The 19400-nt window shown below is 51.8% G+C and overlaps 1 protein-coding gene across 1 annotated transcript in view; it reads left to right on the top strand.

Moving 5' to 3' along the window:
- Positions 1–1837: 1837 nt before the first annotated feature.
- Positions 1838–19400, top strand: part of cntn2 (contactin 2) — a 213594-nt gene continuing 196031 nt past the window's right edge. Inside the window, exon 1 of the mRNA XM_078242070.1 lies at positions 1838–1894. The gene's annotated coding sequence lies outside the window, so the exon portion shown is untranslated. The remainder of the gene's footprint in view (positions 1895–19400) is intronic.

Here is a 19400-nt window from a genome sequence, read left to right as displayed (position 1 = left end):
TCAGTGGCCCCGCGCTGATGGCCTCCTGATCGTTAGCCAGCTCAATCACTGGACAGCCCCACGACCCCCTCAACATTGATTCTCTGCACCCCCATGGCGCAATCGCTGCCCCCCCGCCCCCGGCCATTCCCAGGCCCAGCTACAACCCCCCCTCCCAGCCTGCCCCGATCTCCAGCCACCGTCCACCCCATCACTTGCCCCCCACCACTGCAGCGCTAACCCCACTCCTCAAGTCCCGGCCCCCCCAGCAGGTTGACCCCCCCCCCCCCCCCCATGCCTGATGGGCAGTGCCGAGGTGCCCCCTGGGCATTGGCACTTTTCCACTTAGGCAATGCCAGGGGGCACAGGCTGGCATGCCAGGGTGCTAATGTCCAGGGAGCACAGCCCACCACCCGATCCACTAAGGGGCCCCGACTGCCCCCCCCTTCACCCCAGTGGTGTCGGACCACTCGTTCCCGGAAGCTGGTGGCACAGTGTTTAGCACTTCTGCCTCACAGCGCCAAGACCCGGGTTCAATTCCGGTCTTGGGTCACTGTCTGTGTGGAGTTTGCACATTCTCCCCGTGTCTGCGTGGGTTTCCTCCGGGTTCTCCGGTTTCCTCCCACACTCCAAAGATGTGAATGGGTGGATTAGCCATAGGAAATGCGTAGGGTTATGAGGATAGTGCAGTGGCGGAGAGAAAAAGGAAATGTAGGAGAGAGGGTATGAAAATGAGAGAGTGCGAAAGAGAGGAAATGTGAGAGGAGTATCTGGGAGAGCGGCGTGAGAGAGGGGAGCTTGAGTGAGAGAATGAGGGGGAGTGTGAGAGAGAGAGGGGGAACATGAGAGAGAGAGGGGAATGTGAGAGAGGCAGGGGGAATGTGAGAGAGTCGGGGAGTATGAGAGAGGGGGAGTGTCAGAGAGACGGGGAGTGTGAGAGAGAGAGAGAGGAGGAGTGTGAGAGAGGAGGAGTGTGAGAGAGGTGGGAGTGTGAGATAGAGAGGGGGATAATGGGGGGGTGTGGGAGAGAGGCGGGAGTGTGAGATAGAGAGGGGGATAATGGGGGGTGTGGGAGAGAGGGGGAGTGTGAGAGAGTCGGGGAGTATGAGAGAGGGGGAGTGTCAGAGAGAGGGAGAGTGTGAGAGAGAGGGAGAGTGTGAGAGAGAGAGAGAGAGAGGAGGAGTGTGAGAGAGGAGGAGTGTGAGAGAGGCGGGAGTGTGAGAGAGGGGGAGTGTCAGAGAGAGGGAGAGTGTGAGAGAGAGGGAGAGTGTGAGAGAGAGAGAGAGAGAGAGAGAGGAGGAGTGTGAGAGAGGAGGAGTGTGAGAGAGGCGGGAGTGTGAGATAGAGAGGGGGATAATGGGGGGGTGTGGGAGAGAGGCGGGAGTGTGAGAGACAGGGGAGCGTGAGACAGAGGAGGAGTGTGAGATTGTGTGTATGAGAGAGATGTGAAGGAGAAAGTAAATCTGAGAAAGAGGGCATGAAAATGAGAGAGCGCGAAAGAGAGGGGATGTGAGAGTGAGCGAAAGAGTACGTGAGAGAGGGATATGAGACAGGGGAGCATGATTGAGAGAATGAGAGGGGGAGTGGGAGTTAAAGAGCAACAGATCGAGAGAGGGGAGCAAAATTTGGAAGCTGTCAATATATGAATCATGTATGAAGGGCTCCTCTGAGTGGTCCTGGAGCTGAACGAATGGAAAAGCTCCCAGGAGCTGCCACGTTTACTGGAGGAGGAGCAGATGCCAGAGCAGTTGCTGCATTGCTGGTGGAACACACATGCAAAGGCTTCAGAATAACATTTCAGGAAAGGGGGCAAATCTTGGAAAAAAAGGAGCCAGGCAGGCTGCTAACCTGATTGAAGGAGGCGCGTGTGCTGTGGGAGTTCCTCGATGCTCAATACCCTGGCCAAAAAAAAAAGGTAGGGTTATATTTTCAATTTGATGCTCTTAATGAACAGGTCTTATTTTCTGTATAATGCATATGTGAAAGCAGCAGCCCTGTATCAGTGTGACTGATCTGTTGCCTGGAATTAGCTGCAGTGCACAGTGTCACAGTGCACTGAGACAGCAAGCCCACAAGTGAAGCGTTTGTTGGGAGGGTTTGCTATATCTAAAGGCCCCTGTGTCTGTCCAGTGTACATTTTGACATCAGCCTGCAACAAACTGCTGGGCAAAGAGGCAGCACCAGTTTCTATCATGTCAGCATTTGTACTGCATCCCCCACAGCTCCTGTTCTGTGGGATGCAACAACCCAGCTTCCCTCTCCCTCTGATTCTCCCTCCACACATCTTCCTCTCTCTCTCTCTGCCCCTCTAATTCTTCCCTCTCTCATTCACTCTCACCTTCTCTCTCTTTCTCTTTCTCATTCTCTCTTGCACTCTTTTTGCCTCTCTCATTCTCACTTTCTCACTCTAGTTCTCCCCTCACTCTCATTCACTCTCTCTCGTCCTCTCTCCCTCACATTCTTCCCCCCTACCTCTCCTTCTCTCTCCCTCTCCTTCTGCCTCTCTTGTTTTCACCCCATCTCTCCCATTTATCTGCCTTTCTCCCTTCTGTTCTCTCTCTGATTCTCTCTCTTTCTCTCTCATCCTTCCCCTCTCTCCCATTCTCTCTCTCTCATCTTCCCTCGCTCCCACTCTCTCTCTGATTTTCTCTCTCTCTCTCTCTCATCTTCCCCCTCTCTCCCATTCTCTCTCTCTCATCTTCCCTCTCTCTCCCACTTTCTCTCTGCTTCTCTCTCTCTCTCTCATCTTCCCCCTCTCACCCATTCTCTCTCTCCCTCTCTTTCTCTCATCTTCTTTCTCTCTCCCACTCTCTGCTTCTCTCTCTCTCATCTTCCCCCTCTCACCCATTCTCTCTTTCTCTCTCTCTCCCACTCTCTGCTTCTCTCTCTCTCTTTCTCTCTCTCATCTTCCCCCTCTCACCCATTCTCTCTCTCTCTCTCTTTCTCTCATTTTCTCTCTCTCTCCCACTCTCTGATTCTCTCTCTCTCTCTCTCATCTTCCCCCTCTCTCAACCTCTCTCTCTCTCATGCTCACTGTCTCTCTCATTTACCCATCCTTCTTCCTCTCCTATTCTTTCTGTCTCATTCTCTCTCTCATCTTCCCCCTTTCTCCCATTCTCTCTCTCTCTCTAACTCATCCTTCCCCTCGCTCATGCTCACTGTCTCTCTCAATTATGTGCCTCCTTCCCACTCCCTCTCATCCTCCCCACTTCCCCCCCGCTGTCTAACAGGGTGGTGTGTACACCTTGCTGTAGCAGCAGTGTTGACGTTACAAGCACAGTGATGACATCATCACTCCCGAGTCTCTGCAAAGAGAAATTGTACCCAGCAAGCCTCAAAAAACAATATTGGGTCAACACCGGACTGTTTGCGATATTCTTTCTTTAACTTCAAATAAAATTTGGAGGTTTAATCATCATGATGTATCAAACAATGTACTTTAGTCATCAGTAACTACTGTGGAAGAGCAGGGAATACAGACCAGCCATGAGGGAAATGCGAACTTGCGAACTTCCCTGAATATTCCCGGGAAAGGATCCGTACCTTATTATCGTGCCCTGTGTCCCACCTTCTCCATATGAGAATCCCAAAGATTTCCAGACCTTTTCATGGGAGCCGCGCAAAGGGCTACATTTGTTGGCTGTAAATTTGGGGAGACTGTGGCATAGTGGTATTGTCACTGGGCTAGAGATCCAAGGCTATGCTCTGGGGACCGGGGTTCAAATCCCGCCACGGCAGATGGTGAAACTGGAATTCAATAAAAAGCTGGAATTGAAAGTCTGATGATGACCATCTAACTGTTACTGATTGTCGTAAAAACCCATCTGTCCTTTCGGGAAAGGAATCTGGAGTTACAAGTTGGCTAGATCGGGTCCTTCCCGGGAAAGGATCCGTACCTTATTATTTGTGTCCTATGTCCCACCTTCTCCATATGAGAATCCCAAAGATGTCCAGACTTTTTCATGGGAGCCACTCAAAGGGATCTTACCCGATCTAGCCAGACTCACAGCTATTAAGGGTGGGCAAAATGGCTGGCCCATCGAGCAACACCCACATCCCATGAACGAATAAAAAAGATTGACCCTATACCGAGTGCTCAATGACAGCAGAGAAACAGGCCATTTGGCCCAAGGGGTTGCTGCTGTTCCACACAGGTTGCATCCACCTTGCTTTAACTATTCCAATCCCCTTTGATTTCTAACGCAATCCAATACACAATTCTTGCAGCCAGCAGAGCTCACCTCACTTTAATCTTCCGTCCTCACAACATCAAAAAAAAAGATCCAAATGGAAGATCGCAGTGTTATTTAAATCAGATTCAGAATATAATCTGACCTTGAAAACATTACCCGTGGATCAATCCAAGATTAAGCCTGCAATCAAACCTCCAATTTCTGCACATTATTGCACGTGGACCGTGTGGGTTGAATCAACAGTCACCCCACTGCACCCCACTCCACCCCGCTCCACCCCACTGTACCCCACTGCACCCCACTGCACCCCACTGCACCCCACTCCACCCCGCTCCACCCCACTGTACCCCACTGCACCCCACTGTACCCCACTGCACCCCACTGCACCCCACTGCACCCCACTGCACCCCACTCCACCCCACTGCACCCCACTGCACCCCACTGCACCCCACTTCACCCCACTCCACCCCACTGCACCCCACTGCACCCCACTTCACCCCACTCCACCCCACTGCATCCCACTCCACCCCACTGCACCCCACTGTACCCCACTGCACCCCACTTCACCCCACTCCACCCCACTGCACCCCACTGCACCCCACTCCACCCCACTCCACCCCACTCCACCCCACCCCGCTCCACCCCACTCCACCCCACTCCACCCCACTCCACCCCACCCCACCCCACTCCACCCCACTGCACCCCACTGCACCCCACTCCACCCCACTCCACCCCACTCCACCCCACTCCACCCCACTGCACCCCACTCCACCCCACTGCACCCCACTCCACCCCACTCCACCCCACTGCACCCCACTCCACCCCACTCCACCCCACTGCACCCCACTCCACCCCACTCCACCCCACTCCACCCCAATCCACCCCACTCCACCCCACTGCACCCCACTGCATCCCACTGAACCCCATTCCACCCCACTCCACCCCACTGCACCCCACTGCACCCCACTGCACCCCACTCCACCCCACTCCACCCCACTCCGCCCCACTCCACCCCACTCCACCCCATTCCAGCCCACTTCACCCCACTGCACCCCACTGCACCCCACTCCACCCCTCACCACCCCACTCCACCCCACTCCAACCCACTCCACCCCATTCCAGCCCACTTCACCCCACTGCACCCCACTGCACCCCACTCCACCCCTCTCCACCCCACTCCACCCCACTCCAACCCACTCCATTCCACCCCACTGCACCCCACTGCACCTCACTCCACCCCACTCCACCCCACTCCACCCCACTCCACCCCATTCCAGCCCACTTCACCCCACTGCATCCCACTGAACCCCATTCCAGCCCACTGCACCCCACTGCACCCCACTGCACCCCACTCCACCCCACTGCACCCCACTCCACCCCACTCCACCCCACTGCACCCCACTGCACCCCACTCCACCCCACTCCACCCCACTGCACCCCACTCCACCCCACTGCACCCCACTGCACCCCACTCCACCCCACTCCACCCCACTGCACCCCACTGCACCCCACTCCACCCCACTGCACCCCACTGCACCCCACTGCACCCCACTCCACCCCACTCCACCCCACTGCACCCCACTGCACCCCACTGCACCCCACTCCACCCCACTGCACCCCACTCCACCCCACTGCACCCCACTCCACCCCACTGCACCCCACTCCACCCCACTCCACCCCACTCCACCCCACTCCACCCCTCTCCACCCCACTCCACCCCACTCCACCCCACTCCACCCCACTGCACCCCACTCCACCCCACTCCACCCCTCTCCACCCCACTCCACCCCACTCCACCCCACTGCACCCCACTCCACCCCACTCCACCCCTCTCCACCCCACTGCACCCCACTCCACCCCACTCCACCCCTCTCCACCCCACTGCACCCCACTCCACCCCACTCCACCCCACTCCACCCCATTCCAGCCCACTTCACCCCACTGCATCCCACTGAACCCCATTCCAGCCCACTGCACCCCATTGCACCCCACTGCACCTCACTCCACTCCATTCCACCCCACTGCACCCCATTCCAGCCCACTGCACCCCACTGCACCCCACTCCACCCCATTCCAGCCCACTGCACCCCACTGCACCCCACTGCACACCACTGCACCCCACTGCACCCCATTCCAGCCCACTGCACCCCACTGCACCCCACTGCACCCCACTGCACCCCATTCCAGCCCACTGCACCCCACTCCACCCCACTGCACCCCATTCCAGCCCACTGCACCCCACTGCACCCCACTCCACCCCACTCCACCCCACTGCACCCCACTGCACCCCACTGCACCCCACTGCACCCCACTCCACCCCACTCCACCCCTCTCCACCCCACTCCACCCCACTCCACCCCACTGCACCCCACTGCACCTATGGTCACAGAAATACAGAAATTCACCCCAAACACAGGAATAATCCCTCACGCAAAATCTTTGTGAACTCTGCAGAGATATCAGCGCTGCGTTAGGGGCTGATAGTTATAATCTGCTCAGCTCCTTTGCACTTAATTAGTTATCTAACCTCGGCACTCAGATTGTCCCCTTGCTGTTGCTTCTACCCGTCTGACTGAAGCAGGAAGATATCACGAGCTTGTTGTTACAGATTGCCTTCCATGTCTCCAGGACTTGCTCCCGCACTTTACAGCCAGTGAAATGTTGTTGAAGTGTGGCGATGTGGGGAACATAAGGTAATGAAGATGATCAATTAATTGTAAACACCAGCAGCAAGTGGTGACCGTGGCAGCAAATCCACGCACAGCAAGATCCCACAGACAGCAGTGAGGACCGGATCATCAGCCTCAGGTAATCTGGTTTGATGGTGAAGTGTTGGCCAAGAATGCGCCACAAGGGCCCAGAGTGAAGCTTGTGTTTAAAACGGTGAAAGGTTTAGACAGTGTGAATAGAATCATAGAATCATAGAAACCCTACAGTACAGAAAGAGGCCATTTGGCCCATCGAGTCTGCACCGACCACAATCCCACCCAGGCCCTACCCCCATATCCCTACGTATTTTACCCGCTAATCCCTCTAATCTAATAGAGAGGAACGTTATTCTCTGTCTGGAGGTTTGATAACAAGAGGGAGATTTAAGGTACCGGCAAACAAAAGCAGAGCTGATCCAAGGATTAGGATTAGGAATACACTGCCCAGTGGGATGGGAGTGATAGATTCAATAATACCCTTTAAAGAGAAAGTGATTAAATACTCCAGGGGGGAGGAGCAGGGGACTGGGATTAACTGGATTGCCTGTCGAAAGAGCCAGTGTGAACACAGAGGGCTGAATGGCCTCATTCTGTGCTGTAGATTTCTCTGCCTAGAGCTCACTTACGACCACCCTCACACCACCACCCCACCCCCCGACAGCCCGTACACCCCCAGTGCTCACACCCAACCCCCTCACCACACCTCCCCACCCCCATCCCAACCGTCACACCCAACCCCCCATGGACCACATGATCCCCCCCCTACCCCCAGCGCTCCCACCCTGCCCCCTCAACACACCCATGGACCCCCACCCCTAGCGCTCCCACCCTGCCCCCTCAGCACCCCCATGGACCCCCACCCTCAGCGCTCCCACCCTGCCCCCTCAACACCCCCATGGGCGTCCACCCCCAGCGCTCCCACTGCCCCCTCAGCACCCCCATGGACCCCCACCCCTAGCGCTCCCACCCTGCCCCCTCAGCACCCCCATGGACCCCCACCCCTAGCGCTCCCACCCTGCCCCCTCAACACACCCATGGACCCCATCCCCAACACTCACACCCCACCTTTTCTTTTCCCCCTTCACAATTCCAATGCCAACCAACATATCCACCTGCCAACCCCATTCCCGGCAGCTCTCACACCCCCAGCACTCACACCCTGTCCCCCCACCACACCCCCACGCCCCCCCCCCCCATCCCAGCCTCTCACCCTACCCCCCACCCTGCCCCTCCCACACGCCCATGGCCCCCCCATCCCAGCCTCTCACCATATCCCCCACCCTGCCCCCCCCCCCACACCCCAAGGCCCCCCCATCCCAGCCTCTCACCCTACCCCCCACCCTGCCCCCCCCCACACCCCCCCCATCCCAGCCTCTCACTTTACCCCCACCCTACCCCCCACCCTGCCCCCCACACCCCCACGGCCCCCCCCCCCCATCCCAGCCTCTCACTTTACCCCCCACCCTGCACCCCCCACATGCCCACGGCCCCCCATCCCAGCCTCTCACCCTATTCCCCCACCCTGCCCCCCCCCCCACAGCCCCACACCCCCCGTCCCACTCCACAGCCCCCATGACTCCCCCCCCCCCCCGCCTCGCCCCGCTGTCCCTCTTGCCCTCCCTGACTGTTTGTGAGACTCTCTCGCCGTAACTTACTTAAGTATCAGGAGTCAGTTGGTCAGTTTCCCCCACCTCCCCCCCACACCTTCCCCCCTCCCACCATCGCCCCACCCCCCTGCTATTCCTGTCCACTGGCCAGCTGATGCTTCCCTCTGGTTTCAGCCGGGAAACTGACTGGGGGTGGGGGGCGATCAAGGAGGGGCAGGAGGGGCAGTGAAATTGTTCAAATGGTGCAGGATTCACACTGCCAGGATCGAGGCGGCTTGCTGCTGCCTTGTCCTTTCTCCTCATCACCAGTCCAATGCCACCCAACATATTCCACCTCCCCCTCCCCCCCCCCCCCCCCCTCCCACCAGCCCCGTCTACATCTCCCGGCTGCTAAATTAATTATAGCTCAATCACTGTTGTTATGTCAGCAAATGCAAGCATCGCCTTGTACAAAGGTCCCACTAACAGCAGTTCTGTGTCCACTGAGGGATCTCCCTAACCTAGTGTACTTTATTCAAGGGTATAACACAAGAGGGAGCAGCAGCTTGAGTGGTGGACAGCTGACAAACTTTGTCTTTGTTCTGGGAGGGAGCAGAGCAAAGGGCGACGCTTCAGAAGTACTTCGCTGGCTGTAAAGCACTCTGGGACATCCTCAGGCTGTGTGAGGTACTGTGAGCGGCACGGTGGCACAGTGGGTTAGCACTGCTGCCTCACAGCGCCAGGGACCCGGGTTCGATTCCCGGCTTGGGTCACTGTCAGTGTGGAGTTTGCACGTTCTCCCCATGTCTGCATGGGTTTCCTCCGGGTTTCCTCCCACAGTCTGAAAGACATGCTGGTTAGGTGAATTGGCCATGCTAAATTCTCCCTCAGTGTACCCAAACAAACCATAAGACATAGGAGCAGAATTAGGCCACTCGGCCCATCGAGTCTGCTCCGCCATTCAATCATGGCTGATATCTGTCTCATCCCCATTCTCCTGCCTTTTCCCCATAATCCCTGATCCCCTTATTAATCAAGAACCTATCTATCTCCGTCTTAAAGACACTCAGTGACCTGGCCTCCACAGCCTTCTGCTGCCAAGAGTTCCACAGATTCACCACTCTCTGGCTGAAGAAATTCCTCCTCATTCCTGTTTTAAAGGATCGTCCCTTTAGCCTGACGTTGTGCTCTCTGGTTCTAGTTTTTCCTACTAGTGGAAACACCCTCTCCATGTCCACTCTATCCAGGCCTTGCAGTATCCTGTACGTTTCAATAAGATCCCCCCCCTCATCCTTCTCAACTCAGGCGCCAGCATCTGGTGACTGGGGGATTTTCGCAGTAACTTCATTTCAGTGTTAATGTAAGCTGACTTGTGACACTAATAAATAAACTTTACTTTAAACACACGCGTTATGGACAAAGCTGTGACAATGTTTCAAAGCATTGAACTTACGACCAAGCAAACAGTACCCGAGACACTCACTGCTCCAGTTCTGTCCCTGTCCCAGACGCAGAATCCATTTATTTACTCCCGTTTTGATCTTTTAGATTCGTGTGCTATTTTAGCCCGTCCAATGAGAAAAAAACCTGTGCAAAGTTTCATTCACTTGAAAGGCCAAAGGCATCGCAAGCTAGATTTCCAATCCTCCAGCGTACAGAGAGAAACACAGCTTACTCAGAAAACATGTGGGCCTGGAATACTAGTGTGATCTGCAACCTAACGATGATATGTAAAATATACTATAAAGGTACATGAATCGTCCACATACTCGACAACATTGGCACAGAGCAACATGGGGCCAGTACACCTGAGTCACACTGCCTGCTCTGCATCTCCCAGAAGGCCCTGTATGTTTGTATTACATTCCAGGTAAAAGCCAAGACTGTCTCCTTGATTTAGCTTCTCTGCCTGGGAGCCATTTGGGCAAATTTGGAAACAAACAAAATAACACAGTTTGCATAGTTGCGAAGTTGCAATTAAGCTTAAAGTTAAAGTTTATGTCACGAGTAAGGCTTACATTAACACTGCAATGAAGTTACTGTGAAAATCCCCTAGTCGCCACACTCCGGCGCCTGTTCGGGTTACACTGAGGGAGAATTTAGCATGGGCCAATGCACCCTAACCAGCACGTCTTTCGGACTGTGGGAGGAAACCGGATCAGCCGGGGGAAACCCACGCAGACACGGGGAGAACGTACCGAGTCTGCACAGACAGTGACCCAAGCCGGGAATCAAACTTGGGAATCAAACCCGAGTCCCTGGCAGCGTGAGGCGGAGATGCCGGCGTTGGACTGGGGTAAGCACAGTAAGAAGTCTCACAACACCAGGTTAAAGTCCAACAGGTTTATTTGGTAGCAAATACCATAAGCTTTCGGAGCACAGCTCCTTCGTCAGATGGGGTGGATATGAGCTGTGCTCCGAAAGCTTATGGTATTTGCTACCAAATAAACCTGTTGGACTTTAACCTGGTGTTGTGAGACTTCTTACTGTGCTTACCCCAGTTCAACGCCGGCATCTCCACACCGTGAGGCAGCAGTGCTAACCACTGTGCCACCATGCCACCCACATTTGTGCAGCGTGGATCCACATTTGACCCATAGCTCGATGTCAGACGTGGCTGTGTAGATGCTGCTCTCGTTCTGAGTCTGAAAGTTGTGGATTCAAACCCCACTCCAGCACAAAAGCAGGGCTGGCAACTCCAGTGCTGCATTTTCAGGTGAAACATTAAACTAAGGTTCTGTTTTCCACTGTTATTTTTCATTCATTCATCAAACTGAGCATCAATGGCAAGGCCAGTATTTGTTGCTCGTCCCTAATTGCCCTTGAACAAAGAACAAAGAACAGTACAGCACAGGAACAGGCCATTCGGCCCACCAAGCCTGCACCAATCATGTTGTCCCATCTAGACTAACCGCCTGTATCCATATATATCCTGCCTGTTTATGTGTCTATCCAGATAAATCCTAAATGTCGCTAACATATCTGCCTCACTTGGCAGTGCATTCCAGGCCCCCACCACCTTCTGTGTAAAAACTTCCCCCGCACATCTCCACTGAACCTCTCCCCGCTTATCTTGAACTTGTGCCCCATTGTAATTGTCATTTCTGCCCTGGGAGAAAGCTTCCATCTGTTCACCCTATCTATACCTGTCAGAATTTTATAAACTTCTACCAGGTCGCCCCTCAGCCTCCGTCTTTCCAGGGAGAACAATCCCAGTTTATTCAATCTCTCCTCATAGCTAATACCCTCCATACCAGGGAACATCCTGCTAAATCCTTTTCTGTACTCCCTCCAAAGCCTCCACACCCTTCTGGCGGTGTGGTGACCAGAATTGGACACAGTATTCCAAATGTGGCCTCGCCAACGTTTTATATAACTGTAACAGAATTTGCCAACCTTTATACTCGATGCCCCGGCCAATGAAAGCAAGCCATATGCTTTCTTCACCACTTTTTCCACCGGTGCTGCCACTTTTAAGGGTGTGAGAAGGTAGTTTTATTTATTCATGGGATATGGGCTTCATTGACTGAGTCAGCTCATCCCCTGAGGGCATTTAAGAGCCATGCATGGGTCTGTAGGCTAGCCAGATTTCCTTGATAGTTTTTTACAACAATTGTCATTGGACTTTTAATTCCAGATTCTATTGAATTCAAATTTCACCATCTGCAATGGTGGGATTCGAACCCGGGCCTCTGGGTCTCTGAAATTCTAGCCCAGCGACAGTACCTCTACACCACTGCCTCCACTTGGTGAGCCATGTCCTTGGACTTCTGTAGTCCTTGTGGTGTAGGCACACCCACGTGCTGTTTGGGAGGGTGTTCCATTTTTTTGGCCCAGTAGTAGTGAAGGAACGGTGATATATTTCCAAATCAGGGTTGTGTGGAATTTGTAGGGAGGGAATTTGTAGGCAGTGGTGTTGCTGTGTGTCTGCTCCCCTTGTCCTTCAGGGTGGTAGAGATCACTGCTTTGGAAAGTGCTGCCGAAGGAATGGACTATATAGCGGTATTCAAAGAACAGCCGGAGAGTTATCCCTGGTACCCTGGTCAATGTTTATCCCTCAATCCACATCGCTAGAACAGATTGCATGATCATTATTACATTGCAGTTCGTGGGATCTTGCTGTGTGTAAATTGGCAGACTTATTTCTATAAGTGCTTTGGGACATCTTTAAATGATGGAAGCGACTATATAAATGTGAGTTCTATCTTTCTATGGGCATGCCTTTTCCTTTGGTCGAACAAGGTTGTGAAAACATAGAAACATAGAAACATAGAAGATAGGAGCAGGAGGAGGCCATTCGGCCCTTTGAGCCTCCTCCGCCATTCATCACAATCACGGCTGATCGTCCAACTCAATAGCCTAATCCTGCTTTCTCCCCATAACCTTTGATCCCATTCGCCCCAATTGCTATATCCAGCCGCCTCTTGAATACATTCAATATTTTGGCATCGACTATTTCCTGTGGTAATGAATTCCACAGGCTCACCACTCTTTGGGTGAAGAAATGTCTCCTCATCTCTATCCTAAATGGTCTACCCTGAATCCTCAGACTGTGACCCCTGGTTCTGGACTCCCCCCACCATCGGGAACATCCTCCCTGCATCTACCCTGTCTAGTCCTGTTAGAATTTTACAAATCTCTATGAGGTGTCCCCATCACTCATCTGAACTCCAGCGAAAACAATCCTAACGTGAATGGGATTGAGAAGGTTGTTGAATAGGTGTCTCCTTGTTCCTACTGGCTGAAGTGATTGATGAATAAATGTCCTTTTATCGAGTGAGGGGGTGCTGCATCAGATCTGGAAACTGCTGTGTAAAGATATACGTTTACCACAGGCTGAGCATTAAGAAAACACCCTTAGTATCTAAAGGCTGATGCAGGTATAGGGAGGATTGCAGCATCTGATAATTCTAAGATCCCTGAAGGATCAGACTAGACTGAATAGTCAAGGGAGAGAGGAGAGGATTGAAGCATCTGAACTCAGACCCCAGACATTGTATGTGATGTGGAGGATGGTAATTGTAATAGGTCCTTCTCGGCCTTTTGGCTAAGATCAAGTGTAGTATGGACAGGCTGCACTTGGTTGAGGTCATTAGGTTGCATTTAAGCTTCATTTGAAGCAATTTTTAAAAGCGGCGTCTCGGCCTTTTGGTTGGAATGCGGGTGGGATCAAGCCTTGGAGGAGGTGAGTCTGCACCTACTCCAATCAGCTTGGCTCATGTAGATCAGGCCCAGGACAGGAGTGGAGGCCCTGTCTTGTCAGCCTGGATCTGAAATGTCTCAACTTGTTGAGACTCTGAATTGGACTTGATTTGATTGAATTGGAAAAGTATTTTAAAAAATAGGTCCTTGGAGGCGGAAGTCCCGTCACCAAAATTCCTTTATTTACAAGATCCTTCAACACTATACAGAGTGCCAGAGGAACAGTCCACCCAGAGTGCCAGAGGAACAGTCCACCCAGAGTGCCAGAGAAACTGACACTCTGTTTAAGTACAGAGCATGGGGCTCCCTGATTGGACCATCAATTTGGCCCTTAATCAGAGTGTTCATATTCAAGAAGGCCAACCTCAATTGCCTGATTAAAATCGTGACAATAATGTTCTAAATTCCATGTTTTCTGAAGGGTAATATTCAATGGGACAGTTTAGGAATTTTAGTCTCTCTCAGTTCAGTGCTGGTTTCAGAGTCTGAATCTGGCTGAAGCAGATTCTCTCATTTCTCTTCCCCTGCCTTTTCTGGGTTTTTTTCTTTCCTTGCCTCTCTGCAGAGGCAAGTGAAGGATGATAAATACTCACGTTCTCTCACCCATTACCGCGTCAATTTCCAACACAAGGATTAATGTTATTGAAGAAAAGGCACCAGTTAAAAAAATATATACTTTCAGGCCATCTCTCTCGGATCCTCCCTCTCCCATCGCAAATCCATCTGTCTGGGAGTCATAGAGTCATATGACGGAAGCTTGACCCAGCAACAGTGAAGGGACAGCGATATATTCCCAAATCAGGGCTGTGTGTGACTTGGAGGGAATTTGCAGATAGTGGTGTTCCCATGTGTCTGCTCCCCTTGTCCTTTGGGGTGGTAGAGTTCTCACACTCCCCCCTCCCCCAAATTTGGCCTCGGGCAGGATTTTACAAGCCTCGCCCAAGTAATGTCGTAAAATACCAGCCATATAGTCATAGTTTACGGCATGGAAACAGGCCCTTCGGCCCAACTTGTCCATGTTGCCCTTTTTTTATTACCACTAAACTGGTCCCAATTTCCCGCATTTGGTCCATATACCTCTATACCCATCTTACCCATGTAACTATCTAAATGCTTTTTAAAAGACAAAATTGTACCCGCCTCTACTACTGCCTCTGGCAGCCTGTTCCAGACACTCACCACCCTCTGTGTGATAAAAATGCTCCTCTGGACCCTTTTGTATCTCTCCCCTCTCACCTTAAACCTATGCCCTCTAGTTTTAGACTCCCCTACCTTTGGGACAAGATATTGACTATCTAGCTGATCTGTGCCCCTCATTATTTTATAGACCTCTAAAAGATCACCCCTAAGCCTGCTACGTTCCAGAGAAAAAAGAACCAGTCTATCCAACCTCTCCTTATAACTCAAACTATCAAGTCTAAATTGTCTAAATTGCAGGGCTCTCACTGTCCATTAAAACCCATCCCTGTAGAACTCCTTTCGGCACCATTGAAGTCTGTCCTTCCAATTGAAGTTCATCTCTCTTGTCCTCTACTTAGAAATGGAAAGCAGACCAAATCCAGCACCGAGTATTCAAAGCGACACATCTTATTAAAAAAATCACCAGCTTGACATTTGTGTAGACCTAGTTTCATTTCACACGGGAAATGTGTAAGTTGCTGACATCCGAATATTCAGAGAGATGGAGATTTCCGCGGGACACAACCCTTTGCGCCGAGAGGGTTTCCCTTGTACAAGGGGAATTTCCTGGAGGAAATGTCGGATGATTAAAAAAAATCTTTGCAAAATCCACACAATTGGGATGGCACAGTGGTTAGCACTGCTGCCTCACAGCGCCAGGGACCCGGGTTTGACTCCAGCCTCAGGTCACTGTCTGTGTGGAGTTTGTACGTTCTCCCCGTGTCTGCGTGGGTTTCCTCCGGGTGCTCCGGTTTCCTCCCACAATCCAAAGGTGTGCGGGTTAGGTTGATTGGCCATGCTAAATTGCCCCATAATGTCAGGGGGATTAGCGGGGTAAATACTTGGGGTCCAGGGGATAGGGCCTGGGGGATTGTGGTCAGTGCAGACTCGATAGGCCGAATGGCCTCCTTCTGCACTCCAGGGATTCTATGGATAAATAGTTGTGCAGGGAAAATATTCCGACGTACTGACAGATATACAGACACATGATACACCCAAACTGGCAGAGAAACCTGACATAGAAATTGACAGTGCCCAGTGATAAACATGTGACTGTAATCTACCACTGGTAGTTGTGCCTAATGCAGGTACTCTGTTGCTGGTTAACTAAAAGAGGGATGTGTTGAAAGACTAATTGACCTCCTTGAAGAAACAGTATTGCTGTGAGAGAGCAGGATTGTGTTGTCTTAACTAAGGCACGGGACTAAGAGTATGAGTAATGGTTGTAATAGACAATAATAGATGAATGTGGGAATGCGAACAAAAGAATGCTGGAACAACTCAGTCAGTCAGCCAGCACAGTGGCACAGTGGTTAGCACTGCTGCTTCACAGCGCCAGGGACCAGGGTTCAATTCCCGGCTTGGGTCACTGAGTGTGTGGAGTTTGCACATTCTCCCCGTGTCTGCGTGGGTTTCCTCCGGGTGCTCCAGTTTCCTCCCACAGTCTGAAAGACGTGCTGGTTAGGTGCATTGACCGTGCTAAATTCTCCCTTAGTGTACCTGAACAGGCGCCGGACTGTGGCGACTAGGGGATTTTCACAGTAACTTCATTGCAGTGTTAATGTAAGGCTTACATTATATAAATAAATAAACTTTAACTTTAAAAGCAACTGCTTTTAAAAGACAAAGTTAACCGGCTTGGGATTCTCCAACCTCGCCCGCAGCCAGATTCTCCAGTCCCGCTGCAGTGATTGGAGATTTGGCTGAGCGCCAAAGTCTCCATTCTCGCTCGCCGCGCAGCAGTGGGGCGTAAACGACCAGAAAATTCCGGCCAACATTTCTCTGGTTGACCTTTCATCGGAACTGGAGAGAGATGGAAATGTCGGAGATTTTTAAGCCACTAGAAGTGGGGGAGGGGCCAGGAGGAACGAAGGAGGTGCTTGAAGAACGGCACTTTATCTTTCAACTCCACACTCCACGGCCTTTTGGACTCAATGTTGAGTTCAACAGCTTCTGATCATTCCGGATTTCCAGCACCTGCAGTATTTTGCTTTTGCGAATGTAAGAATATGTACGGCAGGAAATTAAAGACCCAGTTAGCTTGCCCCATGTAGCTGTGATACCCTGTGGACCCCCACCTACCCTAATCTCCTGGGAGAGGCGACAATCTGGTTAAAGACCCAAGCCAATTGTTTAAATAACAGGAACATTCCATTTTGGCCCTTTTAGTTGGTTGAAGCTGCCCACTGATTCATGTCACAGGCCATCTGCAAAAATAGCAACTTGCATTCATGTGGCGCCTTTAATTGTAGTAAAAAGTCCCCAAGACACTTTCAGGAGCATTATCACATTTGATACCCAGCCGCACAGGGCAAGATTAGGGTCGGTGACCAGGAGCATATCAAAGAGGTAGAATGGGGTGTTTGTCCCTTTGAGGGCAACACCGCAGATGAGGGTCACCTGGCTTGAAGGACCAATTGGGATGAGAGTGGGTAATCACCCCCAGGGGGTGGAGTCCTCGCATGGCCAGAAGACAGTCTGAATACATGTAGAAGACATCTAGAGACTGGTGCAGCTGGGGGGAGGGGGGGGGGGGGGGGGGGGGGTGTGGGGGGTGGGGGGGGAAGGGGGAACTTCTCCAGGGCATGCATGAGGTGGGGTAGGGGTAGCCTCTGTGCTATTTTTCCTTGTTAATAATACTATTTGTGCTCCTGGCAAAGTTTGTGAGACTGCATCATTAATATTGGCGACAGGGTTGGGGGTGAATTATGGCTGGCTCTACCTCTGGCCTGACACCAGTGAGTATCCCGTTTTGATCGAAGTTTGAAGGAAAAGGATACTCATGCAAGTGCCTGTCTTTGGGCAAATAGATCCAGTGAATTGTTGAGATGTTGCCAGACCCTGAGGGGCAGACGCAGGCTGGACTTGAATTGGCCAATGCAGTCAAAAGTTTAGGAATGTATACAAGAAAATAAAGCAAGGTTTGGAACGGTGGCATGGTGGTTAGCACTGCTGCCTCACAGCGCCAGGGACCCGGGTTCAATTCCGGCCTCCGGTCATTGTCTGTGTGGAGTCTGCTCGTTCTCCTTGTGTCTGCGTGGGTTTCCTCCGGGTGCTCCGGTTTCCTCCCACAGTCTAAAAATGTGCGGGTTGGGTGGATTGGCCGAGCCAAATTGCCTCTTAGTGTCAGGGGGGTTAATGCATGAGGTTACAGGGATTGCTGTCGGTGCAGGCTCGATGGGCCAAATGGCCTCCTTCTGCACTGCAGGGAGTCTATGCTTTCGAAGAGAAAACCTTCAAAAGTAAGAGCTGTGATTTTGAGTTTAAGGCAAAGTGGAACTTAAGTTTAAAGAAAAGACAAAGGGTTGTTGCAGAGTTTTTTTTTGAAGCGAAAGGAACAGAGAGCAGTGTTCAAAGTGAAGGGGACAAAATGCCCCAAGGAGCTGAGGCAAGTTCTTAAAGAAGGTGGAAACTGAGGAGGCTGAGATTGCAGAGCCTATGGTGGGGGTGGGGAGAAGAGAGGGGTGAGGGGGGAGGTGGTGGGGGGATAGGGGGCAAGTCGCAATCCCTGCACCATGGGACTGCAGGCAGCGAAGTTCAAGGCTTTTGGGGGGAAAAGAGAAGCCCCCAATTTTTTTTCGGAAAACAGCATCCGAACGGAACATGCCGGACATCCCATTGAAATTGACGAGGGAAAGCAGCACCTTGGGGAGAGGAGGGAGAACGGACTCTCCAGCTGGCCAAAGGGAAAAGGAAAAGCTGCAGAGATCGCGAGAAGGGCTTTCCACCAGCGGAAGAGAAGTTTGAACAGTTTTAAATGGGATCGAAAAGGAGAAGCCAGGATTCCCGCCAAAACTTCAAAAGTGCAGGAAAAGCACAGAGAGAGAGAACCGGCAGCTGCGGGCAGTTAAAAAAAAGAAGGTTGACAGTCTTAAAGCAGTAATTCATTTGAAGAGGAAATGCATTTAAAGCAGCAATCACAAGACAAAACAGAGGACAATGGACAGGAAAATTGCAGAAGACCCCAGATAGAGGACAACAAACACCTCAGCGAAAAGACAACAGGAGGCCTCAGGGGAGGCCATGAAAGATGCCAAAAGGAGGACGCTGAAAGAATCCATAAGAGGGCAATGAATGGCCCAAGAAAGAGGACAATGAAAGACCCTGGAAGGAGAGCACAGAAAGATCCCAGAAAGAGGGCACTGAAAGAACCCACAAAGAGAGCAAAGAAAGACACTAAATGACCAAATGAAGGGCATTGAGAGAATTGCAGAGTGGAAACAAGTCAACACTTCACCAGAGACAGACCCAACCAACAGTGAAGTCAAGAAGCTTAGTAGTTCTATTTCTGAAATGTAAATGTCCAGTAAGAATAAGAGGCATTCACCTCGGAAGAAGCAAGAGAATTAAAGACTCCAAAAGTAACTAGGAACTATTGAACATAAAGAGGGATCAGCAAAAAGAATTTAAGCTCCAGAGAAGACATTCAAACAACAAGACAAAGTGACTGACTGCAAACTTGGAGAAAAAAATGTTGCAAAAAGTTCCATCATGAGGTTAAGAAGGAGAAGTTAATGAAACAATGGAAGATAAACTGAAGTCCTTGAAAATGC

The sequence above is a fragment of the Mustelus asterias genome, chromosome 25 (genome assembly GCF_964213995.1).
Source record: "Mustelus asterias chromosome 25, sMusAst1.hap1.1, whole genome shotgun sequence".
Taxonomy (NCBI): Eukaryota; Metazoa; Chordata; class Chondrichthyes; order Carcharhiniformes; family Triakidae; genus Mustelus; species Mustelus asterias.
Note: the sequence above shows the minus strand (reverse complement) of the source record. Positions and strands in the feature narration are given on the sequence as shown.